The 8,319-nt window shown below is 37.5% G+C and overlaps 1 long non-coding RNA gene across 1 annotated transcript; it reads right to left on the bottom strand.

Moving 5' to 3' along the window:
- Positions 1-499: 499 nt before the first annotated feature.
- LOC139275728 (uncharacterized) lies at positions 500-1,746 on the bottom strand. Its single transcript, XR_011595741.1, has 3 exons — positions 1,721-1,746; positions 1,517-1,635; positions 500-599 (listed from the first exon to the last, which is right to left on the bottom strand). It is a non-coding gene; the product is annotated as an uncharacterized lncRNA (long non-coding RNA).
- Positions 1,747-8,319: the final 6,573 nt, after the last annotated feature.

The following is an 8,319-nucleotide window of genomic DNA, read 5'->3' as shown; positions in this document are numbered from 1 at the left end:
TTATATTTGTAATTTTTAAGAGAATCAATTTAGATAATTCCATTGGTGTGAAATGGGTGTGTCTGTTAGTACCAGTTCTCTATTGATATTGTCTTTAACTAGTACTGCTGTACTGTGGACCTGTATTTGATTGGAACTAGATTAAGACGGTGCATCCTTATTTCACTTTGTTCACTATAATGAGCCTCACATTCAGTTGTAATGTTTTAAGGCTCAGTCTTGTTTTATCTGCCAAACACATTCCTTATCAAATATAATTAAAGATACCAAAGCGTCTTAAATAACATCTGCATCTTTCATTTTATCCGTGCTCCGTGCTTCGATTCTGTGACCCATCCCTTCATATGTGGATGGGAAAATTTACCCTTTCATCTTTTAAGTGATAGATGTTCATTTATTGTACTATTTATTTTTGATCGGGGTGGGTGGTGAGAAAGAGACTCACCTTTATAATCCTTTTAATAGAACCAATCACAATCTTTGTGGGTGTGGATTCCGTGCGAAAACTATTGCCAACCCAGAGTTTATCTAACTCTCTCTGTCCCTCTTCCAATACATACATTTGGCCTTGAAATACAGGTTTTTCATACAGTATCCAACTGGAATGAGGAAGGATAAACAAAATCAGATACGCCACAAGAAAAACACATTGCAAACAACAGATTTCTGTAATCATCTTTGTTGATTTATTCAGTGAAGCTGTCAGTAGACATTTGGTGTGAAATGGGTGTGTCTGTTAGTACCAGTTCTCTATTGATATTGTCTTTAACTAGTACTGCTGTACTGTGGACCTGTATTTGATTGGAACTAGATTAAGATGGTGCATCCTTATTTCACTTTGTTCACTATAATGACCAGAGGGGCACGAATTTGCTCTCAGCCTGCTAGATTGAAACTAAGAGATGAAGTGCCAATGTTGTGACTCACTCTCAGTACCCCAAGGACTATTAACTCTTTGCCTGCAGAAAACCTGAAAATCCATTTGCACAGTCAGTAGCCATCTAGGAAGACCAGGATAAAGATTAATGAGGGGGTGATAACAAAATATGTTATGTCAGAGATTGTTTAATATTGGAGTGTTACAGTAAGATACATCTGTATAATAAATGTGTGTGTGTATATGTAATCTATACACAGTGTAGTATAGAAAACAAAATAGGGAAACTAGATTCATTAATCAACATAGAAAAATCATAATACCAGTAACTGAAACATGGCTGCAGCTGGGACAGGATTTGCGGTATAAAAGATTCAAGAGAAATAAAGAAGTTAGAGGGATGGCAATATTAATTAAAGACAAATCATTGTACTAGACTGTAAGGATTTAAATAGATTTAAAATCCCTTTTAACTGAGTTTAGGAATAGTGAGAATATACTGAGAAAATATAATGGACTGGTAAACAGTGGTAAGGAAATTGAAGATGAAATTTAATTTACACAAAATTACTTATTACAAATGATATAATTGCATGTTACCTATTTCTCTGTTGCTAAGCAAATATATAATTTTCTTACCATCCTCTGACAACTTTTACTGCAATTCCTTCAGTGAAAATCCAACTTGTTGCATCAGATACATCGGTCAAAATTTCACGTTTGTTTCCACAAAAGTTTAATTGGTCATATATAACCATCTAAATCACAAAAAATTTATTTAATTGGCAAGAAAAACAATTGCTGGAGATTTATCTTTAAGTATTTTTAAAACATATGACTTACCTTCCCTGGCCTTGGGTTGATTTTCAAATGTTTGTTCTTAACAAGACACTGCAACAAAACAGTGCAACAAATGATAGTCATGAAATTAACCAATTGAATACTTTAGTCTTATATTTTGACCTACTTATACAGTATCATATATTTATATAATGCAATTTATTGAACAGTCTAAATAATTCATTTTCACAATTAATATTCTTATAGAAGTATTATCCACTATTGGGGTTTTTTTTAAATTAATTTCTCAACTGGGATTCTTGATGCAGCACCTCATGAAAGTTCAATGTTCCATTTCAGGAATGCTGTGATTATTTGCACGAACACCTTTGCGGCCTTTAGGAAAAGGGAAAGGTAACTGACCCATATGCACAGCTCCTATTTGCCAGCTACGGGTTGACTTTTTAATGGAAGTGGATAAATTTCCACCACCTTTTCCCGTTCCGTTTAGATGAGACCTCATGGGGAAAATGTGACAAAGTGTAAATAAAAACAAAGCAGAGCCATATCACATTGGACAAAAATATAGAATCTTGGTTGAAAAGAACCTGATAGACTTTAGTTACCAAACATTTTCCCACATTATACTTCATCTGCCAAATCTTTGCCCACTCACTTAATCTATACGTATCACTTTACAGATTCTATGTATCCTCTTCACAACTTGTTTTCCTTATCTTTCCTATCTTTGCATTATCAGCAAATTTGGCTACATTACATTTGGTCCCTTCATCCAAGTCATTAATATAAATTGTAAATAGTTGAGGCCCCAGCATTGATTCCTGTGGCACCCCACTAGTTACAGTTTGCCAACTTGAAAATGACCCATTTATCCCGACTCTCTGTTTTCTGTTAGTTAGCCAATCCTCTATCCATGCTAATATATTACTCCCAACTCTGTGAGCTCTTATCTTGTGCAGTAACCTTTTATATGCCACCTTATCAAATGCCTTCTGGAAATCCAAATACACTATATCTACTGGTTCCCCTTTATCCACCCTGCTCGTTACATCCTCAAAGAACTCCAGCAAATTTGTCAAAGATCATTTCCCTTTTATAAAACCATACTGACTCTGCTTGACTTTATTATGATTTTCTAAATGTCCTGCTGCTACTTCCTTAATAATAGACTCCAGCATTTTCCCAGATGTTAGGCTAACTGGTCTATAGTTTTATACATTCTGTCTCCCTCCTTTCTTAAATAAGGGCATTACATTTGCAGTTTTCCAATCCACTGGGACCTTTCCAGAATCCATGGAATTTTGGTATCTCTGCAGCCACTTCTTTTAAGACCCTAGGATGCAAGCCATCAGGTCCTGGGGACTTGTCCACCTTTAGTCCCATTATTTTACCGAGTACTTTTTCTCTAGTGATAGTGAGTGTTTTAACTTCTCCCTCCCTATAGCCCCTTGATTATCTATTATTGGGAGGCTTTTAGTGTCTTCTATCGTGAAGACCGATGCAAAATATTTGTTCAAAGTCTCTGCCATTTCCCTGTTTCCCATTATTAATTCCCCAGTCTCATCCTCTAAAGGACCAACGTTTACTTTAGCTGCTCTCTTCTTTTTTATATACCTTTAGTAGCTCTCTCTGTCTGCTTTTATATTTCTTGCTAGATTACTCTCATAAGCAATCTTCTCTCTCTATTTTATTGTTTTTAGTAGTCCTTTGCTGGTTTCTAAACATTTCCCAATCCTCAGGTTTACCACTAATCTTTGCAACATTGTATGCCTTTGTTTTCAATTTGATACCATCCTTTATTTCCTTAGTTAGCCACATCTCCTTAGTGAGATACATTCTCACTGGAATGTATCTTTGCTGAGAGTTAGGAAATATCTCCTTAAATGTTTGCCACTGCTTTTCTACCATCTTACCCTTTAATCTATTTTCCCAGTCCATTTTAGCCAACTCAGCCTTCATATCTTTTTAATTGCCTTTATTTAGGTTCAGGACACTGGTTTGAGACCTAACTTTCTCACCCTCAAACTGAATTTGAATTTCAACGCGATATGATCACTCTTTCCGAGAGGATCCTTTACTATGAGATCATTAATTAATCCAGTCTCATTATACCATACAAAGTCTAAGATGGCCTGCTCCCTGGTGCTTCCACAATGTATTGCTCTAAGAAACCATCCCGAATACACTCTATGAACTCTTCTTCAAGGCTACCTTGGCCAATTTGATTTGTCCAATCAATATGACGATTAAAATCACCCATGATTATTGCAGTACCTTTCTTATAAGCCTCCATTATTTCTTGATTTATACTCTGTTCTACATTGTAGCTACTGTTCGGGGGCCTATAGCCTACTCCCACCAGTGACTTATTTTTCCCCTTATTATTTCTTATCTCCACCCAAACTGATTCTGTACCTTGATCTTTTGAGCCAATATCATTTCTCACTACTGATCTCATCCTTTATTAACAGAGCTACCCCACCTCTTTTTCCTTTTTGCCTATCCTTCCAACATGTCAAATACTCCTGAATATTCAGTTCCCAGATTTTGTCTCGGATGCCTCCAGCAATACCATAAAGACGGCATTGCATGGAAAGTAACCGCTGCGCCTGCAATTTCCATGCCCCCCCCCCAGACCAATTTTTCTCCATTAGCGTTGTGGCTAATTTCAGCATCCGTTAACTTGGCAACTTTGCTGCCGAACATGAATTTCTCCCCCTGAATCTTATCCTGAATGTAAAGTAGAAGTTAAAGTATCTTACCTTTGAATCTGGTGGACATTTTAACAAGTTTGAGTCATCAATTGGCTTCTCTTGCAAATGAGTTAGCATTTTAGCAGCTCTTTCAGATGATGCTTGTTGAGGCTCTGGTACATATTTATTAGACAACTGAAAGCATCTGTAGAATACACTATCTACTGCTGCAGAAGACATAGATTTAGGGGAGGCTTTGGAATCAACCACACACATTTCTGTTTGTAACTGTGAAGACAAGTTTTGTTCCTCATTTACGTCCTGGGAAATGACGGTTGTTTTGGCCAAGCTATCACTGGGGAGTGTCGTGTTCACTTCTAATATAGGGACAGGACTGCTTGGATTTTCTTCTTTCTGAACTTCTTGAACTATATTTTTTGTTTGTATCAAATGCAAAGACGCTGCTACAGATTCAAGCACAGATGTAACAGATTCGTTAGAATTGTCCTGTGTTGTTGAAGTTGGAGAATGGATAATATCATCAGTGTCCATTGTTGCATCATTTTCTAAATCCGGTTCTTCATAAATTGGTGGTAAATAAAAAGGATAAATCTTCCTCCTCTTGAAGTTATGGCTCAATTGTGTGTCTAGGATCAATGCTTCCTGTTCTGAAAATTGAGGCTCCATTTCATTCTCATTATTGAAATGCTCTCCAATGGTTTCTATGTTTTCTGTGACGTTACTGTTTAGTATGTTAGTTAAACGTGCTAACGCTAGGTCAAAGGTTGTCTGTATTTCAGGAACTCTTTCTGTTTCATCCTCCTCTACATTTTTCATACTTTCATTTGTGAAATCACCCTGACCAGCTAACTGACTGGATTCACTTTTCTCAAAATCAACAATTATATTGTCCTGGAATTCATTTAAATGGGATGATTGTGCAGAGTCAGTTCTTAATACAGCAGTTCTCTGTGCTGGATCAAGAATATTACACAGCTCTATTACTATTCCAGTAAATCCCGAGTTTTGATTGGCTGTTTCTGTCATTTCTGAAGGTGTTTCCTGCAAGTGATCTTCTGAGGCGTTACTCTCTCCTCCAGCAGTGCGTATCCAGTTATTTTCAGACTCCTCTGTTATCTCTGACTCTACCACCTCTTCCACTCTCTCGCCACTAACTTGTACTGTCTTCACTAATTCCTCAGGTGCTTCTTCAATTGTGTTGTTCACTGATAAATTATTTGTGTTCTCATTGAAATCAACAACTTCAGTACTATCCATTAGACTGGCATGTTTTATTACATCTGAACCTATTTCTACAGGAGTAACACCCTCTTTGATTACAATACTACTTTGTTGGGTACATGGCATTACTGTTTCAGGGAGAGACATGAGTTCTACGGCTGATTTTGCTTCTGATGGTAAGGTCGTGTCACTCTCAGTAGCTGGGCCTGAGTCTGATAAAGACAGTTGTGTTGCACCAGATACCTGAATGTTTGTAACTGCCTCTGGGGCAGAAAGCTTAACTTTGTGCATCATTCTTTTTGCCACTTCATTGAATGGTTTAACTAAATCTGATAATGGGATGCTGCAACTTGTCTGTGTTTCAGAAACCATGCATGTTCCATCTCCTTCAGATTGTGTGTTTTGATTTGTGGACTTTCCCTGGTCTGCTGCCTGGCTGGACAGACTGATTTGTAACTGGACAGAACCCGATTGAAAATGATTTTCTTCCGCTGAGTTTGTTGCACTTTTCTCCAAATCAGCAATTGAATTTTCCTGGAAGTCATTTGATTGGGTTGATTTTGCAGAATCAGTTCTTAATACAACTGTTCTCTGTGCGGGATCTATATTATTACACTGCTCTGTTACTATTCCAGTGAATTCCTGGGCCGTGGGATCCGAGTTTTGATTGGCTGTGTCTGTCATTTCTGAAGGTGCTTCCAGCAAGGAATCTTCTGCAGCAACTGCAATGTTTCTCAGCTCAGTTCTCTGTTCTGTTTCTTTTGTAGGATCTTGTGTTCTTACTGGACCATCATTCACTTTGTCCTCACCTGTTTTAAGTACAGATTCTGTGATGCCAGTTACATGACCAGTTGCGGTAAGATTTACGAGGCCTGTACCTGCTTCCTGCTCTATTACATCTTTAACAGGATGTGCCAGTGTAAGGTCAGTGTCCACTGGCAATAAAGGTGCTGATTTGATACTTTTCTCACGTGGTTCCAATGTCATTGAGATGTCTTTCTCATCAGCTCCATAGAATGAAGGAACATATTCGGAAACATTTTCATGTGTTACCAGAGGCGAGGCATTGCTCTCTCCTCCAGCAGTGCATATCCAGTTATTTTCAGACTCCTCTGTTATCTCTGACTCTACCACCTCTTCCACTCTCTCGCCACTAACTTGCACTGTCTTCACTAATTCCTTAGGTGCTTCTTCAATTATGTTGTTCACTGATAAATTATTTGTACTTTCATTTAAATCAACATCATTAGAAGCAGCCTTTACTCCAGCAACCATTATTAGATCTGAGCCTGATTTTACATAAGTAATATCTTCTTTGATAACTGTTGTACTTGGTGGCATATGAGGTGTTTCTTGTATGGCTGAAAATATCATTTCCCCTGCTACTTCTTTTGGTTTTTCTTTCAAAGTGTCATTTCTATCTGTAGTTAGTATTGTTTCTACTGGATGTGTCTGGGATGCATCAAGTGCACACGTGCCTCTTATTAATTCTGCTCCTGATTGTAAAGTGATGTGTTCTTTTATCTTCTCCTTGATTTTTAAGGCAGTCTCTTCACCTTCTGGTTTGATTGAATGTGGCGCATTTGAGTCCTTGCTGTCATAGGTTTTGATTCTCTTTGTTATTTCTTCAATTTGCTCAGTAGAATGGCTCATTCTGGAATTATTCACTGCGTCTTCCTGTAAGGTACCTTGAATTGCTTCCTTAGCAGAATTTGCTACTAAAACTATTGGCTTTGTTGACTGTACAATTTCATCAGTCTGTGTATTTCCCAAATTTGTTTCATCGACTATATTTGACTGTGTATTTTCTCCCATGTTTGACAAATCAGTACTTTGTTGAAAACATCTGTACCACAAACTGTTTTCTGATAGGCTGTACTTGCTACTTGTTCCCATGGATGTCTCACTGTCATCTTTCTGTGCTGTTCCAAAATTAGATGCTTTTCTGTTGTCCTGTATTTCTTCAACCAACTGATTGTACTTGAAGGCTGGTTCCATTCTAATCTCACTATTTGAAATTGAATTTGTATCTTTGTCTGATCGTAATAATAAATTTGTTGATTCTTGATAGTACTTGTAGAATATACTCTCATTAGCTAAGGAAAGCTTGGCTCCTCTAGATACCTTAGGTTCGTCCAGGTTTTGAATGGACAACGATTTCTCAGTCTGTACGTAGCTGGCATCTGCAATCTCTCGGGGTTCAGCGGTTGTAGTGGCTTCAGAATTGCTAACCCCATCGGACTGCATTGCATCTGGGGCTGTTTCATTGGTAAAATTAGCATTGATAGCTATATCTTCATTTGATTCATTTATTACTTCAACAGTTATCAAAGTGGCTGAATTATTACTCATTTGCTTTTGCAATACTTCAGATGACTCTTCATTTACATATATTATGTCAGGTACTGATTGCCTTTGTATTGTTTGACTGTACTCCTTTGATGGTTTCTCAATTGCATATCCAGTGTCTGTTGTGAGACTCCCAGTGGATAACCCTGTTACATTATCTTTGCCTTTATACGTTTTTGGTATGTCATTGCCATCAGGAATACCCGCTTTGTTAATGACCATTTCAAAGGCCTCTGATACTGTTGTGTATCTATTTGTCTGAGTCCTGCTGCCAGCTTCCAATTGTACATCATATTCATCACAAGTTTCATTAGGTATTACTTTTGGTGTATCTACCTCATTGCTCAGATAGTTTGT

Source organism: Pristiophorus japonicus, chromosome 11, assembly GCF_044704955.1.
Source record: "Pristiophorus japonicus isolate sPriJap1 chromosome 11, sPriJap1.hap1, whole genome shotgun sequence".
Lineage (NCBI taxonomy): Eukaryota > Metazoa > Chordata > Chondrichthyes > Pristiophoridae > Pristiophorus > Pristiophorus japonicus.
The sequence above is the reverse complement of the archived record's forward strand: the minus strand, read 5'-3'. Positions and strand labels throughout refer to the sequence as shown.